The sequence below is a fragment of the Halichoerus grypus genome, chromosome 14, assembly GCF_964656455.1.
Source record: "Halichoerus grypus chromosome 14, mHalGry1.hap1.1, whole genome shotgun sequence".
Classification (NCBI taxonomy): Eukaryota; Metazoa; Chordata; class Mammalia; order Carnivora; family Phocidae; genus Halichoerus; species Halichoerus grypus.
The window spans coordinates 47,951,001-47,972,552 of NC_135725.1; the positions used below are offsets into that span (position 1 = coordinate 47,951,001).

Genomic DNA, 21,552 nt, shown 5'->3' on the forward strand with positions numbered 1-21,552 from the left:
TAGTATGAGGGCAAGATCGCAGAGAGTGGTTTTTCCTCAACTATTAGTGTACGAAGGGAATCAAAGAGCCTTAAGCTCTGGGATCTCCACTCTTTAGCAAGTGGAATTGGGCAGACTTAGTTTCTGTGATCCATCAGTTTCACCTTGGCTAACTGCTTGCTTGGTCTTAGCCATGATTACCTTAAGTGGGCATACAGTCTACCATCTGTTGACTGCTTTCAGTTGCCCCAAACCACAAGACCCATTGCAAAAATGCAAAAAATATGAACATTTTAATTAACACAGGACTAAGACTCTCCTCTCTTAAAGGGGAGATGAGATGTGAAAGTAGGTGACATATAAAAATAGGTACTCATGGAACTAGGACTACCCACTGTGGGCAGACAACCGGCTGGGTCTCATGAGTATCCTCAAGAAGTTATTCCTCTCAGAAAGCTCTTAATTGTTTAATTTCATGCAAACATAGACCGTTAGGGCAGAAAGGACCTCGGGGATAGTCCAAGCTAGGCTAGAGCTAGATCTGAGGCTTCAGTTGAGACAGTCAGAAATGTGGGGGAAACAGATATAGATCGAATACCAGGAGTACAAAAAACACATAATCCATTTAGAATCTAGAAATTTTGCTAGTGCCTGTTTGCAGCTTTCTTTCTGTACATGTGCTGTTTTCCTTCTAGAGAAGACCTGTGTGTATGTGTGTGTGTGTGTGTGTTGAAGAGGAGCACCCAGAAAACCATACCCAATCCCCCAAATATACCCAATCCCCAAATATCTAAACATTAATCAGGCCATTACATCGGTATCCCCAGAGACACATAGCTGGAAAAGTTTATTGTTCCCCTGCCGAGAGGTGGTGGGGATTTTCTTTGCTGGAGCATGGTAACCAGGGCAGCGAGAAGCCCAACCAGGAGGCTGGGCAGAGGCTAACCCAAAGAGCTTTGCTTAATTCTGGGCTACTCCTGGGGGTTGGGTGGGAGGTGGCTGGCGAGAAGTGTCTGACATTCTTGCGTGCTGACATCAAGCTGCAAAGCTGCTGCCCTCTGGTGAGTCAACAGCAAAAGGCCCCTATCTTTCGAGAGCAGCGGCCCAATCAGAGAATGTGGTGCCACGCCTCAGAAATCTTCAGCTTTCAGCAGACTTCAGAAATCTTTGTAACTTTCAGCAGACTTGAGAGAGCTCCTTCCGAAGAAAGAATGCAGAAATGTTTAAACCTATAAAAAGCTTAGAATCTGCAGTAATAACAACAATAAGACAAAGTCCACATTTGCTTTTAAAGCAATTTATGGCTATAGACAGCCAACACCCTGAATTTTACTCATTTAATAAATATTTAAACTTTCACTCGTATGCCGAGGCAAGAGGGCATATTGAAGGACTCCCCGGGGCATTGGGGTTTTCTGGATATTGAAATTAAGGTGCTCCAGAATGACATTGGTATTGTGGGATAGCGTTGAGTTCCAACAGCCATTGGTGGAGCTGAGCCACCATATCCACAGATTGTTAGCTGCTATAATGATACTTGCATGTATAAGTATACATATATGTAAATTCTACAGTGAAAACGAAAATTAAGGGTAGACTTCTCACCTTATTAATGAAAGCTGTGTTGCTGTTTAGTAATTTCTCTCAATTTCACTAGGTTGAGCAGGAATCAGTGGGGAGATATCACGCATGAGGCAAGAGGGACTTATTTGCTAAGTACAGCATAAACCTGCTTGTCAGGTAAGAGCAGAGTCCCTTCTAGAGCATTGCCGCCATATGGCATTGCCATATCATGGAGTCCATAAAGGGGACTGACACTGTAAAAGATTAACTGCGTTTGACTTGGCATCTTGATGGCAGGCTATAAAATAGAGGAGGAAAGAGAATCTGCAGTTGGAGGCCATCTGAGATTTTGGTGCTGGTTTTCCTTATAGTCCTGGCATCTCGTTTGGAGTGTCAGAAGCAAAAAGGTTCACCTGGCCAAGGGAGGATGCTCTCTACATGGCTTTGGGTAGGAGGGAGTCTCAGAAATAATGGCTGTGGTTCTACCTGCCACTGGGAAAAGAGAATTGGTCCCGACATGAAGAAGAGCATGCAGCCAGTGCCCAAACTGATTCCTATAGGGCTGGAGATCTCTTGTCATTTTACCCCTCTTTTTTTTTTTTTTTTAAAGGTTTTAAAAGCTTATTTATTTGAGAGAGAGCACAAGCAGTGGGGAGGGGCAGAGGCAGAGGGAGAAGCAGACTTCCCGCCGAGCAGGGAGTCCGATGGGGGGCAATCCCAGGACCCTGAGATCATGACCTGAGCCGAAGGCAGATACTTAATGACTGAGCCACCCAGGCGCCCCTCACTTTAACCCTCTTACACACTAGATCTGAGGAATTGAAAGGAGGCTAGATTATACATACCTGTTCATTTCCTCCTTCCTTTGTTTTCTTCTTTATTCATTTATTTGTTTCTGTATTTAGCAAAAATGTTTTTGCCTATCTTAGGTGCCAAGGCATTGAGCATACACTGTTCTTGTTCAGAAGAGGAAACAAAAAAAATAGATAATTGCAATGCAGTATGATTAATGCTCTAATTACAGCAACATGTATTGAACTCTTACTAAATACTAGGAATTTTGCTAGGAGCTATAAATGAATCCCTGTAATACCAAGATAGGGGTTTGGTTATCACTCCCTTTTGTAGAAACAGGTTTGGAGAGATTAAGTCTTACAGCTTGGAAGCAGTGAACAAAAATTTTAAGCCTAGACATTTTGACTAGAAGTTTGGGTCCTTAACCACTCACTTCCAAATTTGGGAAAGATGACTAAAACTACAACACCTACAATGACTCTTGAAAGCCAAGTCACTCTTTAAATGAGGGCGTGTGTGTGTGTGTGTGTGTGTCTGTGCTGGGGCATTGTGGGCTGGTGGTGATTTGTAGGCAAAAGCGATCACTTGTGCAAGGGCCGTGAGAGGTGTGTTGTCAGGGGAAATGAAAGTGATTAAACAGCGTTGGAGGTTTCCGTGGCTGATCTGGTTTTCTATTAGGGCATAACGAAGCACTCCAAAACTCAGTGGCGTCAATAATCACGATCATGTCTTTAATTCACAAATCTGCGATTTGGGTGGGGCTTGGTGAGAACAGCTCCTTTCTATTCCATGCAGCAACTGCTGGAGATGCTTGAAATATGACTGGCGGCTGGGGCTCCAGCTGCTGGTAGCTGACCTTCTTAATGGCAGCTTAGGCCTCCAGAGGGGCACGCTCTAGAAGAGATTGCCAGACAGAAGCTTCATTTCTTTTTATGAGCTAGCCTCTGAAATCACATGGCTTGACTTGTGCCAGACTCAATTAGTTGAGGCAATCCACAGGTGCTGCCCCCGATCAAGGGGAGATGACATAGATTCCACCTCTTGATGGAGAAGCGGTGAGGTTCTGGAAAAGCATGTAGGACCAGAAATACCATTCCAGCAATTTGGGGGGAAATAAGGTGGGATACACGCAGCAGAGTGTAGTCATTAAAAACAAAACAAAACAAAACAAAACAGATTTGGAGTATGATGGACTTTGATTTCAACTATGGGCTCCTGCTTCATAGCTGGGTTACTTTGGCCAAGTTGCTTAACTTTTCTTTCTTTCTTTCTTTCTTTTTTTTAAAGATTTATTTAATTTATTTATTTGAGAGAGAGTGTGTGCGCATGCACCAGTGGGGGAGGGGCAGAGGGAGAGGGAGAGAATCTCAAGCAGACTCCATGCTGAGCATGGAGTCAAACTCCCAGGTCCATCTCATGATCCTGAGATCATGATCTGAGCCAAAATCAAGAGTCAGACACTTAACCCACTGAGCCACAGGCACTCCTTAACTTTTTTGAGTCTCAGTTTCCTTATCTGTAACATGAGCATGCTAGTAATGATCACGTGGAGTTGTGAATGATTAAAGAATATATGTAAATCCTTTAGCATTGGGTTGTGGCATAAAGTGGGTCCTTCAGATACAAAACCTGTGGTTACCAATGAGCTAGTAGCAAGATACATAACTGGAGAGGAGGAAGGGGCCATGGTGGGGAGGGCTATTGTAGCTAATAGTAAGTTGGTAAAATAACAATAGCCATGATAGCCAAAAGTTACTGAAAACTAGGCAGTGCTAAGCTCTTTGAAAAGGGTATCTCATTGATCTTAACAACAAACCTATGAGGAATGACGGTTGTTACCCTATTTTATAGATGACGAAACCGAGGACCAAAGAGGTTAAGAAACTTTCCCAGATTGGTAAATAGCAATGACAGGATATGAACCAAGGGAATTGTCTTATCAGAACCTGTATGCTAAGACAGTTTGGATTTTAACCTGAAGGCTATTGGAAGCCACTAAAGAATTTTTTAAATTGGGCAGTCTTAAACCTGTTCTTTCGAAAGCAGTATGGCATATGGATCAGGGGCTCTAATCCATGTGAGAAATATTGAGATAGCTGATGTATTGCAGACACAGGTAGTGTGGGAAAGGTGGAGGAGGTCCAAAGAAGCAAGTGGCAATCATCCTTGGTTCCTGATTGGATGTGGAGAGAAAGGGCGGGAGCTCCTCCAGCCTTTAGTCAGCTCTGGTGCAGGCACCAGCATGCGCGATATTACTCAGGGCTCCGAGTGGAGAAAGAAAACAACCCCAGGGTGTCTTCTAACTTAACGCATATTTCCTAAGCCCTTGCACTCTCAGTCTAGACTAAAAACAAACAAAACAGACTCCTCTTGAAGCTCTCAGATCTCGTACCTTGCTATTGTAGCTTTCAAATTCCAGGCTGCCCTTCCTTTCCCACACCCCAAGCCCTCGTACCGGGGATGACAATGATCGTTTGTGTGTGCTCGGTGATTGTTCCTTCCACATCAGGGGCCTTGGGAGGATGATCTAAGGCTGCTTTCTGCTGTCCTTGTTTCCTCCACCCAGCACTGGAACTACACATACAGTTTGTTGGTTCTTGTAAAGGATGACCGACAGGGGCTCAGATAGGGTCTTCAGGCAGCCTGGGGAGGGAGGGTCTCCGTCTGAGGTCCTTATTAACTGTGTCATTTAGTTTCATGGTAAAGTTCCTTGGGGGGGGGGCAGTATGTGCTTTAAAGGACAGAGAAAGAATGAGATGTCATGAGATACAGCATTCCATATCTCTGATTAGGCACTTGAATCTATTGCCGGGTCAAGGTCAGAGGCACCAACTGGCCCTTGATAGGAAAGTTAACTAAAACAAGCAAAACTAAACCAACAGACAACCCCCCAAACCTAGTTTTTCTGACTATGAAAATATTTATCTTTTCAAATTATTTTGTCTAAACTGGAATAATTTCTGAGATTAAAAAAAATGGCCGTGACCTTGTCTGATGGATGTATTTATTTACTGTTATTTGTTTGTGCTTTCTATCTCTTTCTTTCTCTGTTTTCTTTAGAAAAGGGTTAATTTTTGAAAAATAACTTTAATCTGATACTACATTTTGAGTAAATTCCTGCCTCTCCCAATGGACTATGGAGGTTGACATTTGATCAAACAGCTTTTGTCCACTGACCGTTGCCTTTAGATATAGCGGGTGCTCCATTTAACTCAGTGTTTCAGACAATAAATCACTTGAGAAGAGGGTATCACTCTAGTTGTTTGGACTCTGTGCGCATTGCTTGGTCATTCAGTAGACAGTCATTAACTTCACCTTTTGCTGTCAGTCTCTGAAGTTATAAGCTGGTTAAGTTATGCCAATGCATAAGGTCACTGGATGCTCACATAGTTTGGTCACAGTGCCGTGTTAGGATCTTAGATCTAGCTCCCTTTAATAAACAGGGAGGCTTACACTTGGCTTTGTCTACTGACTTACTCCTTTAGAGAAATTATCCACTATACTTTGATTACAATTCAAGTTTTTCATTGATAAGTAACAAAAAAGAGTTATTTTATAATTTAGAAATTTCCCCTAAAATGGGAATTTCCAGTGAAACTCATTAAATTGGTGGATGGTAGTGAGTGAGTAACGGATGAGGTCATACTTTCTTGTTATGAGCTGCTACAAACACTGCGGAGTGGCAACAAGTTATGATATAAAAGTTAGAGAGGGGTCTGGTTTCTTTTTAGAGGTGTTTTTGCTTGTTCAAAAAGCTCCCAAACCATTAAACATCAGACCCTCCCCCCCCAAAAGGCATAGTTTGATAATCTAGGCTACATTTTCATTAATTAAACCTTGCTTTAGGGGATGAATATTTTTTTTTCCCCAGAAGGAACCTTCTTGTTTGGGACAGCTTCAGCAATTTAGCCACATTTTCCAGCATATAGAGCAAATAAGAGGCAATCATTTGTCGGTCATAAAGATAAGCCAAGGAGTGGAAATATTTTTTGTAGGTCACGTCACCTGACAGAAACTTTGGACTGATCCTTTCCTGGTTCAAGAGTTCAGCCATAAGACCTACTTTCCCTATCAGCTGGGCTCAAGCTGATAAAGTTCCGAAGTAAGCAAAGGTTCTTTATGAGCTTTCATTTAATTGTCTTGTGACAAAAGGGTTGAGGGGCATTGTCTTTATCCAGTTACTTCTGGTTGATACGTTCTTTTTTTGAATAAGTCACTGTCTCCCATGATTGGACAGGGTAAATGGAGTTTGATTAAACACTTTGCATCAAATTTCTAGTGCCTAGTACAGAGTCTTCATCCCCGGGAGTACTTATTGAAGGAATAATTGTGAACTTAGCCTTAGATAGGTGATTGGCTTGGGATAACCATGACTCAAGAGAAAGCTAATCACGTAAGAGCAAGTATTGTATTGTAAGCCCATCAAGTGCATTAGATGCAGGTGATAGAAATGAGAATGAGCTTGAGATAGAAATTTCCCTGAAATTGCATATGACATATTTTCTGCTATGAGAATTAACTGAGTCTATCTTCTTCCCAGGAATTTGTCCCCAGAAGAGTTCATTCAGAGGTGTCACTCAAAAAGTGGTGTGTTAGGCCTACATCCATGGGGAGCTTCAAAGGATTCCAGCTTCTCTACTCCTTTGAAAGGAAACCAGTGCTGAATTTTCCATACCTGATCTCACTCACTTTCCCTTCTAGTCCCATCTTCCCTTCTAATTGGTCTGTGAACACCCAATAGCAGGACATTTTCTGCAGCTTCCATCCTAACTTCTGTACTAGTCCTGACCCCACCACAAAGTCACTGTTGACCTTGAAGAGTCCAGATAACCTCCCTGAGCTTTTCCTTCTTCAGCTGTAAACTAAATAGTTGAATGAGATGATGGCCAGGGTGCTTTATGAATTCCACAATTCTCTTATTTTGTGAATAGACCCTAGTTAGAATAGCTTGAAGCTGATACTTGATCCATTGTTTATTATTTTCTCTACTAAGATGCCATATTAATCAATTGTTTTTCTTTAAATGTTGGGCTAATTATGTGATATCAGGTAACTAAACACCTTAACACCTTAGATTCATTAGTATGGCTATCCACTGGGTGCCTGATACTAACCAAGTAAATTCTTGTCTGTGGCTGTGAATCTGAGAATCTCTTCTGGTACTATCCCTTAGGTGAGTGGAGGTTGAAAACCACGAAGTTCCCATCTCTAATAGGGCTGTGGTTCTAACAGATTTTCGGGCATCTTGGACTATATGGTGTACACAGATGAAGACATACTTTTTGGTATTTTCTTCTTCTAGGTGGTACAATTATCTGCATGTGATAATATTAGTATTATGGCTCATATCATTTCTTAAGAGCTTACTATATGCTGGACCCTGTTTTTAAACATCTGTTTAATCATCTCAAAATGTGGTAGTTAGTTATTATAATAATTATTTTTGTTTTAAAATTATCGTATATAAGTGAATTCAATATATATGCATGGAATTAGGAAACACCCTATATAATAAACACCTCTCAGTTTAAGAAATTCAACTTTCTTAGTCCTTAGATGTCTTTGTGTGTCCTCTCCAGTCACACCCCCCCACCTCTAGAAGTAGCCACTATCCTAAATTTTGTGTAAATCATTACCTATTTTCCTTTAGTTTTGCCATCTCTGTATGTATCTCTAGATAATACATGGTTTAGTTATACTTGTATTTGAACTTGATGTGAATGGAATCTTATAGTATGAGTTCTTCTAGAACTTACCAGTTTCCCAATATTTTATTTTGAGATTTATCATTATTGACATGTTTAGCTGTAGTTTATGTAGTTTATATGTAGTTTATGTAGTTCATACATTACATAGTTTATAATATTCCATTGCATGACTTTGCTATAATTTATTCTACCATTGGTAGATGTTTGGGTTGTTTTCATTTTACTTATTTTTGCTGTTATGAACGATGTGGCCTTGGGTATTTTTATACTATACAATGATAGATATTTTTAAGGGAAAACAAAATTAAATTTCTCTGTTGTGTGAGTCACATCTCTGTTGGTTACAAGTGACTAAACCCATCTTGAACTAGTTTAGGTAAAATGAGAAATGCTGAGCAATCAAACTATGGGAACTATAGGGGTACAGATGGACTTCCTGAAAAGCTGAAATAAGGGGTCAAAAACTCCCTCCAGGATCTCCCTCCAGCTCTTGCTTCTGCTTCCCTCTCTGAGTTGACTTTCTTCTCTTTCACTGTAGATTGGCTTCTTCTAGGTGCAAGAAACATTGCTGTCAACATTTCCTGAGTTCTACATCAAAAAGATCTCATACAAGCCTTTGGACCTAATGTAGCATCAAATATGCAAATGAATAACTTCTGACCCGGACTATTCTCACCTCCACCCCCACCATCATAACCACTTCTGTCACAACTTATTCTCCGAAACTTCCCTTTTAAGTCTTAAACTCTTCGAACTTCTTCTTTTATCATCACCCATTACCCTTCCTCTTACTATTAGATCAAATTAGCCTAAATGCATCAAATGGCCTAATTCTTCCTGTCCCTCAAGTAGATCCCTACCTGGATCACTGTGTTAGTTCAGGTCTTCTGAGAAGCAGATGCCATGATGAGAATAGACATGTGAGAAATTTGTTGAGGAAAACCTTGTGGGAGAAAAATGGGGAGGGCACTGGAGGAGGCTGGGAGAGCTGTCAGACCACTATGCAGGACTGATCCCTGTGAAGGAGAGAGGGAAAGAAGGCAAGGAAGAAACGCCTTAAGATTTCAATTCTGGGGTCGCCTGGGTGGCTCAGTCGGTAATGCATCTGACTCTTGATTTCAGCTCAGGTCATGATCTCAGGGTCGTGCTGAACAGGGACTCTGCTTGAGATTCTCTCTCTCCCTCTCTTTGCACGCCCCCCCCGGCCCCACTCTCTCTTTCTCTAAAATAAATAAATAATATCTTAAAATTTTTTTTTTCCCTCAGATTTCAATTCTGAGGAAGTTTTGGCAAGGCTAATTTGGAGTTCTCAAGCCGATGCTGCCCATTAGAGGAGTCCTGCGTCTTTCAGGAACAGGCCTGCCTTAAGTGGCCGTGCTCTGCTTAGTCATGGCTGGGAGCCACCACAGAAAACATGGACTCAGAGCAAATGTGGTGATGGATTTCAGAGGGCAGCAGCTGGGACCATTGGTCTATTCTGCTTCCCACAGTGGCCACCATAATTACTATCCCAGCAATCTTTTTTGGTACATTCATGGGATAATGGTCTTCTTTTTTATGCCTTCAAATGCCAGGTCATTGAAAGGGCTGATTATTCAAATTCATGTGGCATCTCTGACTGCATACTTTCTGTTCATCACATTTTATTTTATTTTAAAATGCTTTTACTAATTAACTCAATTCACCCTTACCATCCTAGTTGTTTCTTTTGTCTTCTTCCTATAAATATTATTATTGTAATGCATGCATGATGGCTTGGATCCTGATTCTCCAATCCTCACTGAACAGCCCATAGTAATGACCAATTCCTAACTGCAGAAATGTATTAGACAAAGAAAATGTTATTGCTAAAACCAAGGTTTGGACCCCAAATGCTTTTGTGATTTTTCTCAAAGGATCAAATGGACAACTCATCTGAGTCACAAGGACTCCTTTTTCTTAGTGGGTTGATGTTGGACTGGAAGAAGATTTACATCATGTTGTTTATGACTCCTTTAGAGTGGTTCCTGCTTTTTCTTTTAAGTGGGAGGGAGAGTGGGGAAGACATCCCTTGGAGTGACCATATACTATACAAATGGAAAGGGAGCATGAATAATACTGCCATGACAACATAGTCATAACCAGGATGGTCCTGGGAAAAGTGCATTATATGCTCACTCTAGGCTCTCTCCTCCCAAGAGCAAGGAGAGCTTGTCCCTCTCATCTCACCAAGCACATGGAAAGAAAGAGAGCTGTGAAATACTTTAAAAGCGATGTCTGAAAAGAGAGGGATGCAGAAAGATATAACTTTTAGTCTCTTTCCTTCTCAAAACTTGACACCCCTTAGGACTCAAGGTTCACTTTGGTGTCTTTATTCCCGAGTTCTTCCACGCTGGGGTGAAGATGGGGTGAGGATAACAAAGGATAGGTAAGGGCTGTTCTCCCTTCAAGGCTCCTCCAGAATTATTTCTAGATGATTATCAGCTTGGATCATATGTACCTGGGGATTCTCAGTGGTTTTCCAGAGTAAATAGGACACATCTTCTTGGAGGGCATATTTTTTCCAACAATTTGAGGGGAAATTTCTTCTATGCTAAATCAAACCCAGATATGTGATTATTAGAATGCAAAATTCATCTGGATTTTATTTTATTTTAAAAGATTTTATTTATTTATTCATGAGAGACAGAGAGAGAGAGAGGCAGAGGCAGAGGGAGAAGCAGGCTCCCTGCAGAGCAGGGAACCCGATGTAGGACTCGATCCCAGGACCCTGGGATCATGACCTGAGCTGAAGGCAGACGTTTAACCGACTGAGCCACCCAGGCGCCCTCATCTGGATTTTAAAAACATAATGTATGACTTCAAAGATATATTGTCCTTGGGGGCCATTTTATACTCCTGGTCTGATCCCCTTCTAAATGTTATTATTCACTATTCTAAACTATTAGTTGTATTTTGTTGGAAAAGTTTGAAAAGAACTACCCGAGAAATTAGAGTGTGTCATCAACATTCTCTTAGCTCTTTTGTCTCTTTCCAAAATTGGATGGAATGACATTGGACATTACCAGCTTTTTACTGTTGTGACAACTGTCTGAGGATATCGTTGTAATTGATAATTCAGACTGGATTACCCAATGTGTAATAAGACTCAAGGCAACCAGAACTCCCCATGATAAATGGAGATGAGCTTTAAGTAGGTATGGAGATGAGCCAGGGTTTCTTCCTTCAACTGTATTTATTGAGTGCCGCCTATGTGTTGAGAGCTGTTCTGGAAACGGTGATAAAGCAGTGAACAAGACAGATAAAGGCTTTCTTCTCCTGAAGTATAGCAGACCTGACAGAAAATGGATATTGACAAAAACTAATAAATAAGGAAACAAATTAAAGCATTCCAATCGTGCTTTAACTGCTGGGGAGAACACAAAGCAGGAAAGTAGTTACAACCTGTTTGGTGTGGGAGACATTGATGGCTTCTGTGAGGAAGTGACATTTGACCTTAGAACTAAATAGGGAGAAGGAGGCAGTCAGATGAAAATGAGGGAAGACTCTTTCAGGAAGTAGCAATGGCAAGTGCAAAGAATCTCAGACAGCCTGGCCCTTTTGAGGAACAGAGAGAAAGCCAGTGTGTGGGCCACAGTGGAGGGGGGAGAGATTGGTTGGAGAGAAAGGCAGGGAATAAGCCATATGGGGATCTATAGGTCATGAAAAGGAGTTTGGCTAATATTCTAACTATAATCAGAAGTTACTAGAGGGTCTTAAGCTGGGGAATGTCCAGATTTAACCAAATAGTAAAACCATCTCTTCCTGAATAACTTGGCTAAAAAGGGTATGATGGCTATGGATATGCATGGAGATTAAGCAAAACATGGAAGAAGGGCCTCAATGAAACTGGACCTCACTTAAATATGAGAGGACAAAATGGTGGCTGTCAGTGTTAAAAGGATTTAAGGATCATGGTATTTATTTATTTGTTTATTTATTTATTTATTTATTTAAAGATTTTATTTATTTATTTGATAGAGAGAGACACAGCAAGAGAGGGAACACAAGCAGGAGGAGTGGGAGAGGGAGAAGCAGGCTTCCCACTGAGCAGGGAGCCCCGTGCGGGGCTTGATCCCAGGATCCTGGGATCATGACCTGAGCCGAAGGCAGACACTTAATGACTGAGCCACCCAGGCGCCCCTAGGATCATGACTTTTAATAATGAATGGAAGTTTCAATTTTTTATGAAGAAAAATGTTTTGTCTGTTATATATTCAGAAGGAATTCCCATTCAAAATAACTGAAAAAAGGGGCATCTGGGTATCTCAATCGGTTAAATGTCTGCCTTCAGCCCAGGTCATGATCTCCAGGTTCTGGGATCGAGTCCGCATCAGGCTTCCTGCCTAGCAGGGAGTCCGCTTCTCTCTTTCTCTCTCCCTCTGCCCCTCCCCACCACTTGTTCTTACAACAATAAGCCTTTTAAGACACATATAGGAAATTTGTATATCTAGAGCTTGATTTTTACAAAGTTCCAACTTCATTATATATAATATGCTATGAAATTTTGTTTATAATTTAACCTACTTGAGTCAAAAAACACAAGAAGTTTAAGAAATACAAATAACATTTAAATTGACCCTTTAAGTAGTTTTAAAGTCATGTATGAGCACAGTGTTTTTTGGATATGACAACCCCTCCACCCCAGGACATTGAAATGACGGGGGGACCTCAACCTGGAATGAAAACGGCGCCATCATGTTTCCAAGGAAAGTGCAGTGAGATAGGAAAAACAAAAACAAAAATCACCAACTCATTTGGAAGCTGATGAAAGGCAGAGAAGAGTTTGCACATCTCAGCCCGATTTGCCTTGGCATGTGAATCATTTAACAGGAAAAAACACGGGACTGACTCAGCTTGAGCAGGCTCTTATTGTCCCTGCTGAGGTCCTCATTTGGTGTGGCCCCCGCCACTCTCCTCAGACCTTGCTTCCCTCCTCTTTTCTCACTGTAGGGAAACAGGAAGTCATGTTTATTAATAAGACTGCCTGGGATCACACCCAACGCAATGTCAAATCTTTACCTCTTCCGGGCTTGGGAAGAGGTGCAATGATCAAGGACAAGCTTCTGGTTAGAGTGAGAAGCAAGGCCAGAACTCCGAAAAATCAACCAACAACCGTCGTTGACACAGGCCCCTAGAGTGACCTAGAGCATATCTGCCTGCATGAGATCTCATCAATTCCCACTGAACCCTCTGGTGAGGATTTATCCCTTATAAGAGTGAGGCAACTGGAGCCTCAACAGGAAAAGGAGCTTGCCCAAGATTACAGGGTGAGCGGCACTGGGATCCAGACCTTCTGACCCCTAACTAGGGCTGTGCCATTTGTCATGCCTCCTTGGCAGATGGTTCTAACACAGGGAAGCATTACCCAGGGTGGGGTCTCCTAGGTGCCTTGTTATAAGCCCTTATCCCCCTTTGTCTTTCAGTTGTATCTTGTAGCCACCTACAATTAGCTCCTATAATGGGATCCTCCCTTGTGTGACATAAATTGAGCTGCATTAAACTTGGAAATAGGGAGAGAGAGAGAAAGAGAGACAGAGAAAGAGAGAGAGAGACTCATATGTTTCTCACTCCACCCTACTTCACTTCCTCTCAACAGGGAGAAAGTACCTAAAGAAGATTATTACTATGAGGGGCATAATGAGCTAAATGGGTGTTACCCAGTCTGAAAAATCTTAGCGATGTCAATAAGCCACTTGAGACAACAAGGCACCTGTTGTTCTGTCCTCATTCCTTATCGGTTCTTGGCTTTGGGAAGAGGAACTTTCTGGAAGGAGAAGGACCTTTGTGGAGTCAGGAGGGGAAGGTTTATGAACTCTAGGCTCTGAAACAAACCAGTGACAAGTTGTTCCATGGGCTGACAGTTTTCTTTTTACCTTTCCTTTCTAACAACTATTCATCTCATTGTCAGAGACTTCCAGTAAAAGTCATAGTAATAATCAAATGTAATCCCCTAAGTACACTTACCACCAGTTAGCTCCAGCCATGCCAAAAAGTCTCAGTGTAATTCCAACTCAGGTGTTGCGTGTGATCAATCCAACAGGTAAGCGAAGAAGTGAACCTACGGAGGAAATTCATGTGATCTCCGTGGCTTGGGTTTGCTTAGCATATGCAGATCTTGTTCATTTTCATAACAGTAACTGCTTAGTACAGGGTTGTTTAAATGGATTGGGAAATCTCATGAAAACTATTAAACTAAACAGTTCCTGTTTATGGGCAGGCACCTAAGTAACTTGCCATTTTCCAGAGGCAATCAGAAACTTGCTTTGCGAAAGCATGGGCGTTGGAGTTTGGCTGCTGGGGTGTGGATCCTCATGCTACCATTGTTTTGTTCTCTGACAATAGGAAAGTTACATAACATTTTTGTGCCTCAGCTTCCTCATTAAATATGGGTATAACTATTGTGCCTACTTCACAGGATTATCTGTGAGGCCCAAATGCTATAATATATAGTGTACCATGCCTGGCATCTAGTAACTGTCTATTGAAATGACAATGAAGATAATGTAGATGTGTCTTAACATATAATTGTAATTTCACTTATTTAAGCCAAGTATTCTAGTTCAGTGGAGTTGGCCAAACACAGTGAAATCCTTGAGATCTCAAGACCGTGACTTCATTGCTCTCATTTTCATGCTACTTCCTTTAAGCAAGTCTGTTGACTGACTGGAGACTTTTTAGCAACGTATATTATGCTGACTTCACCTTCATGTGCCCTCAGGGCTAGCAGCCATCAAATCAGGGAGCAAAGAAGTGTGTTGGTGGGAAATAAATGAGGAAGAACAAGAACAAAAAAGTGGCCTGAGCTCACTCAATGACAATATTTATTGTATGGAACAATGATCATGCTTCAGACGTGTTTGTTCTCTGTTATTCTGTAAATATGGAAGAAATGTCATTGCTCAATAGCTGTCTCGATCACTTACCTGATAGACTTGTGAGGTAGAGCCGTCTCTGGGTGCCTTCAAAATACAGTGATATTTTTGCTTTGAAGCTTTTATGAGGAGCGCCAGATTGGGTCAGTCATGGAGTGAAAAATAGCACCACCTATTGGCTAGTTGTGTATAACAAAATACCTCATCATGTTCTTGGCACCATTTATGGAGAATTTTCCACGGGCTTGAGATTTAGTGGAGAAGTTAAAATGACAACCAACACCCCAATCCTAGTAGATTGCAAATCTCTGCGAGGCAGCATGGAACTTTAGCATGAGCTCGAGCTTCGGGCTGGGTCAGACTTCCGTCTTGGTTTTAAAGTCAGTAGCTGTGTGACCTTGGCACTCCTGTTGAACTTCTCTGAGGAAATTACCTCAGAAATATGGGTAATAAAACCTTCCACCTAGGTTGTTGTGAGGACGCCATGGGACCAACATTCTGATGACCTGTAGTGTAGTGTAGTATAGTGTAGATGCTCCATAAATATGATTGCCTTGTTTTATTCTTTGCATGTCTCTTTCTTTCCAGTCTCTTGGTGCCATTTGGGAGTCCAGATTTACAGGCCTGAATTATTTTGCAGATAGCAAGTCAGATACTGGAGGAGGCATAAGCTATTTGAGGACTTTGGCTCTTTCTGCTAAATGGAGGCCCAGGCCAGAGTCAGTATTTCTGCTTTGCAGCACATTGGCCGGCTGTGCCAGCAGGTCGGATATGCTGAGAGCAGGGGATACCAGTGAGTGCTTCCCAGTGACCCGCTGCGTATGGATGTGCTTCGAAAAGTGGCAAGGGCTCTAGGATCATACCGTCATCACTACCATTGTTGTCAGCATTTATCCTTTTTCCTTTTCATTTCACAGATTAGGAAACTGAGACATGGGAAGACGAGGGTGATTTTCCCTGAGCACATACATCAGTATCCTCCTCCTCATCATAGCAGCAAACATAGTGCTTGCCTCATGCCAACTACCGACCTAGGCACTTTACATGCATTACCGGTAATCACATAATCTTCGGAACAACCTTATGAAGTGGTTTCTATTATCCCTGTCTTATAGATGAAGACACAGAAGCTCAGAGAGGACACACAGCTGTTCAGTGACTGGGATTTGAGCCCTAGCTCAATCCTGACTCTAGAGTAGTCACTTTGGCAACTATGTTATACACATACACAGGAAAATAAAACCGAGATCAGAGGATGAACACAGTTCTCTCTCAAACAAAACACCAGCATTTCAGCAACAACGGAAAGGACTACATTCACAATTATGTGGCTCCTGGTCACTGCTGAGATATATAAGCAGAGGCGGCATTACTGATAACATTGTAAAGGGAAACAAAGCAAACTGCACAACAAGAAATATTAGACTATGTTCCCACTTCATAAAACTTATATATAATATATGCACACAAAATACACCGAACAAACTCATAAACACTTGCCGTATATAGTCATTTTTTTTAATTTTTAAGGAACATATATTAAATAATTTAGGACAACCTACAGTAATTTTTTTTTTAATTTGGAAAAGCTTAGGAAGATTAATTACATTTTCTGAGGTCCCCACTAAAAGCCAAGATTTGAATCCATCTCTGTCTGACTTGAAGTCTAGTCTTTATTTCAGAAAACAACGATCCCACTTTTTAGGGGATTAAGAAGGGAATCAGTAAACAAAACCTGGAAGTAGTAGGCATAGAATACTAAGTTGTAGGAGACAAGAAGCTTCTAAAGTAGCAAAGAGCAGATTTGGGGAGTATGACTCGATAGTGACAAAGGGCACAGTTAAGTCCGTTGGAGCTAAATGGTGACAAAGCAGGGTTGTTGAAGACGGATGACCACACCTTGGCAAGTACAGATGTGGAATCAAGATAGAGTTGCTGCCTTTCTCTTTTAAAAGCCCTCTGTAACCGACAAATATGCTCCTAAGCCAATATTATGCTTATTTCTGTCTTTTAAGCTATTTTGATTTTTTAAGTCACTTTTTATCCTTTCTCAATATTTGTCCTTTGGGGATGAAATTTCCTTCTTTATTTTCCCATGTAAGCTAGAAGTCATATTTGTTTTTGGGAATAGATTCTGTGGTCCTGGCTACTTGGGTATGGCATGGAGTCTAGCCACGTTTAGGGCCAGCGGTGGTCTTAGCTGACTTAGAACCTGATAACATTATTTATACAAGTGTAGTCTGCCTCCAAGATAGAGGGAGGTGTTTTATGACCACAGGCTTTATGAGTTGTAGCTATAAAATAATCAATCTTTTAAAGCAAACAGAGCACAATGTCTATTTCCAAATGTGAATTGTCCTTCAGAGCTGTGACCCTTGGAAACTTTTCACACATATTGGCATAAAACATATTTAAACTTTTCAGTGGAAACATCTTTCAGACCCAGTTTATCTCTCTCTCTCTCTCTCTCACACACACGCACATTATTTTAAAGTACACTTTATTTTTTAACAGAAAATGCTTTATCTTGCTTGATAACCAATTTTATTTCCCAGAGGGACTGGCTGTGACTATCTCTTGGCGATCCGAAAAATCAGATCCATCATTAAAAGACAGAGTGTTACCACTGAAGAGGTAAAAAAAAAAATGGGGTGCTGATTCTGAAGACCCTACCCAGGGAAGAACAGCAAAGTATTTGGAGTATGTGCTGGGACAACTGAATGATTTGCTTATCGTTAGCCAGGAGCTGGAGAGAGGTGGACATGTGGCTCCTGGACTGAGTTGAGAGATACCATGCAAGAAAAGAAGAGGAGCCCGAGAGATTTCTGCAAGTTCTGATGGATATAGCAGCTTCACTTATGGGGAAACAGACTGGGCTAAGACAGGAAGGACCCCTTCAGGATGCAGATTATGGCTGGTACTTTCACTGTTCTTTTTCCTGATTCTTCCTTATTCTTTTTATTATCGTTTCACTTCGGTTAGATGTTGCTTAGTAAAGCTAAATCTCAACACATATCATTCCTAAAGAATTTTGGCGAGATTTCCAAAGAGTGTCCCAGAGGTTGTTCGTGTTTCATGACTTTCTGGTCTGATCTGAAGTCACCACCCATCTTGGAGTTTCAAGGGAGACATGGTGCGCAAGGTGTATGGAAAGGGGCAATCTTTAGGTAGCACTGGGCTTCCCTGTCTAGTTTCTGGATCAGAGAAGTGCAAATACCCACTTTTCATGTGTATCCTATGGACAGCGGAGCTGACTTGAGGAGCAGATGATCTTTCTCTTTCATCTCTAATAAATAATGGTGCTTAGAGCAACGTGGAAACAAATTCCACCACTGGGTATGGTGGAAAAAGCTGAGCCCTGTGGACTGTGTGGCTTCTGCTGTTGTCCACAGCATTTCCTCTCTTGTCTCAGACGTTCCTGCCTCCTCAGGTGGGAGCAGTTGCAGGTCCCGGGACATGTCTGGGTTCTCCCGCTCCGAGGATGAGGTGGCGGCCATGGTGGAGCAGTCTTTCTAGCAGGGATTCCATGATGCAGAAGGTCTATCTTTACCACGGAGTAAGCTGGGGCAACCAGTCTCAGCAACTAAGTGATTTCCTTGTTGATATGAGGTGAGGAAAAGATGAATAGCTTTGGGGAAAGAAACTGTGAGGCTAGAAAGGAAGAAGAAAAAGGAGTTAAGCATTGGGGAAGACATACAAGCTGGAAGAAATATCAAGGTAGACGAGTTGCTTTTTCAGTTTGACATGGAGACACGGTGAGATAATCTTTCCATCCTAAATTAGGAAAGCCCTGGTGTCTCTCCCGCCCCGGGGAGCACCAGCCATTATATTGAGCCCGTACATAAAGATAGCCAACTTACGTGCCCTAAATCCCATCCTGTGGTGAGAGGCCCGAAAATTCTAGGGGCCAGAGTCAATACCTGTAGCGTACACATAAGAGGTGGTGCCCTCAAATAGGATTAGGGCGTCTCGCCACCTTTGGTTATGGGTGTTTCTCTGTAAATGTGGTATGGGATCCGACCAGTTCACCCGATTTTTTTTTTTAAACAAAACTGCAGGCCATCTTTGAGAAAAACTCAGCCTAAACAATGGAAATATATATATATATTCATCTGCACATTGAATTCACATCGAGCAAAGCCAACACATACCATGGAGTGGTTCTGATAACCCGCAGTGGCTTGTCTTCTATTCCAAACCATTAGGATGATGATAATTATGGTCCGGCGAATGCTTGGTCTGGGTTGTTCCGTTTGTGGGTTTGTTTCTTCCTGTCCTCTGGTTTTGAGTCACCTGCTGATCTGTGTCAGTATCAGGGGGCTGGGGTCACATCATGCACTCTCCAGGTTTTACGGGTCACCTTCTTGAATCAAAGCTGATTTTCCACAGAAGAGGTTTCTGTCTCCGGCAATTGTTCAAAACTAACATCTTAAATGTAGATGCTTCAACTGTGTTTACGGGCATTGTGCAGGCTCTTACTTTTCTTAGCTTTGAATTCTTCAGATATGGGCTATGCTGGGGTGTGATTCCTGTGTTTTTCAAGGGTGATTTGCCAGTCGTCTTGACCAATGTGCATGCACAAGTTGCCTGTGACTGGGGCTGTGGTGGCAAGGGCTTTAGAGACGTGTGACTTTTAATTTTTATTTATTTTAAATTTTAATTTATTTAAATTCAATTAATTAACATACAGTGTATTATTAGTTTCCGAGGTGGACGTCAGTGATTCATCAGTTGCATATAACACCCAGTGCTCATCACATCACGTGCCCTCCTTAGTGCCCATCACCCAGTTACCCCAGCCCCCCACTGGCCTCCCCTCCAGCAACCCTCAGGTTGTTTCCTGTAGTTAAGAGTCTCTTATGGTGTGTCTCCCTCTCTGATTTCGTCTTATTTTATTTTTCCCTCCCTTCCCCTATGATCCTCTGTTTTGTTTCTTAAATTTCACATATGAGTGAGACCATAAAATTGTCTTTCTCTGATTGACTTATTTTGCTTAGCATAATATCCCCTAGTTCCACAAATCATCTTGACCAACATCTGTGCACAATTTGCCTGTGACTGGGGCTTTAGAGATGTCCATGGCTTTTTTTTCTAAGATTTTATTTATTTATTTGACACAGAGAAAGAGAGAGAAAATGAGAGCACAAGCAGGGGGAGCAGCAGAGGGAGAGGGAGAAGCAGACTGCCCACCGAGCAAGGAGCCCAATGCAAGACTCGAACCCAGGACCCCAGGATCATGACCTGAGCCGAAGGCAGATGCCTAACCGACTGAGCCACCCAGGTGTCCCCGAGACATCTGTGACTTTTGATGGAAGGAAACAGTTTCCTACTGAGAGTCATTTAATCCTTAAATCCGTCTAGTCTGTCTGTGAGTCCCATGTTGCCTTTATGGTTGCTCAGCTCTGTTGAATACCATCCTCTTGCTATTTAGTGAAGATTCTGCTGTTTTTTGAAACCCTACAAGTGGGTCCATCTCTGTGTCTCTCTCTCTCTCTTACACATACAAATATAACAATGAGTGACTCATAAATATGAAAAGTAAAATTTTGAATTTTCATTCAGAAAAATCAACATTATTGGCAAGGAGCTGGTATCATATTTCTAAAGTGGAAATTCATGAAGAAAATAGATTCTTAAGCACTTACTAAGGCCAGGGACATTTTACCAGCATTTTCTCATTTAACTTCTGACAACTTTTAAAGACAGATTTGCCTTACTCTAGCGATGAAGCTCTCAGATGTGAAGTAGCTTGCCAAGGCCGCGGTAAGCGCAGGGCCCTGCTGCCTCTGACACCCGAGGTCCCACACTGTTAATTATTCTCTATCCTGGACTTGAGCTAATTTGCAGCTCTTTATTGCATTAAATTTATAATCCTGGTTTCATCATCGTAAAAACAATAATAATCACACAACATGACTATTATTTGCAGTGGCCTCTGGCCAAGGCTGTTTGATCCAGAGTCAAAACCTCATATTTGTATAGTGCTTTTACTTTGTCAAAATCTAATAAGGGTGGTTTTCATATCTGAGGACAACCAAAGCGATCTCTCTCTGTTTAGTATAGTGACATATCAAATTGTTAATTTCATATATTTGAGTCAGTTTCTAGACTTCTCATTCTCTGTGTCTTAGGAAGTTGGGAGCTTAAAAATGCTTTTGAAAAATGTCTTCTCCAAGGACAGGACATGGTTAGGTGTCCCTTTTAAAGGAAAAGCTTCTTAGTGAGAAAGTGGAGATAAGAATTCATGTCCCTAACTGAGAGTTTATTGTCCTTTTTAATAATGCCCTACAATCTGGTGTCTATTCTGTCTAAAGACATGGGATCCTTGTCTATTAATAGCCCTGCTATTAATAATGTGCAGTGACTGGCTAGGCCAAGATTTTACTGGTGTTTTGGAAAACTGAAAAGATTTCAGAGTTCTATCTTAGAAAGCCTTTGGAGTTTCTTCAACATGTTATATGATTAGCAACTGAAACTATGACAAGAAGGAAGGAGGGGCATCTGGGTGGTTCAGTCGGTTAAGTGTCTGCCTTCGGCTCAGGTCATGATCTCAGGGTCCCGGGATCAAGCCCCATGTCAGGCTTCCCCCTCGGCAGGGAGTCTGCTTCTCCCTC

General features: G+C 41.8%; 2 long non-coding RNA genes across 7 annotated transcripts in view; one reads left to right on the plus strand and one right to left on the minus strand.

Annotated features, from left to right (window-relative positions):
• The window catches only part of LOC144380006 (uncharacterized), a 247,033-nt gene that overhangs the window by 97,258 nt on the left and 128,223 nt on the right, over nt 1-21,552 (plus strand). The window lies entirely within an intron of this gene.
• Nucleotides 800-14,106, minus strand: LOC118529724 (uncharacterized). Of its 6 annotated transcripts, none has more exons than XR_013443657.1 (6): nt 14,031-14,106; nt 8,906-9,061; nt 4,793-5,068; nt 2,388-2,493; nt 1,585-1,840; nt 800-1,176 (listed from the first exon to the last, which is right to left on the minus strand). It is a non-coding gene; the product is annotated as an uncharacterized LOC118529724 (long non-coding RNA). The 6 variants fall into 6 exon arrangements; XR_013443656.1 differs by having other exon boundaries at nt 2,388-2,498; XR_013443655.1 differs by lacking the exon at nt 1,585-1,840.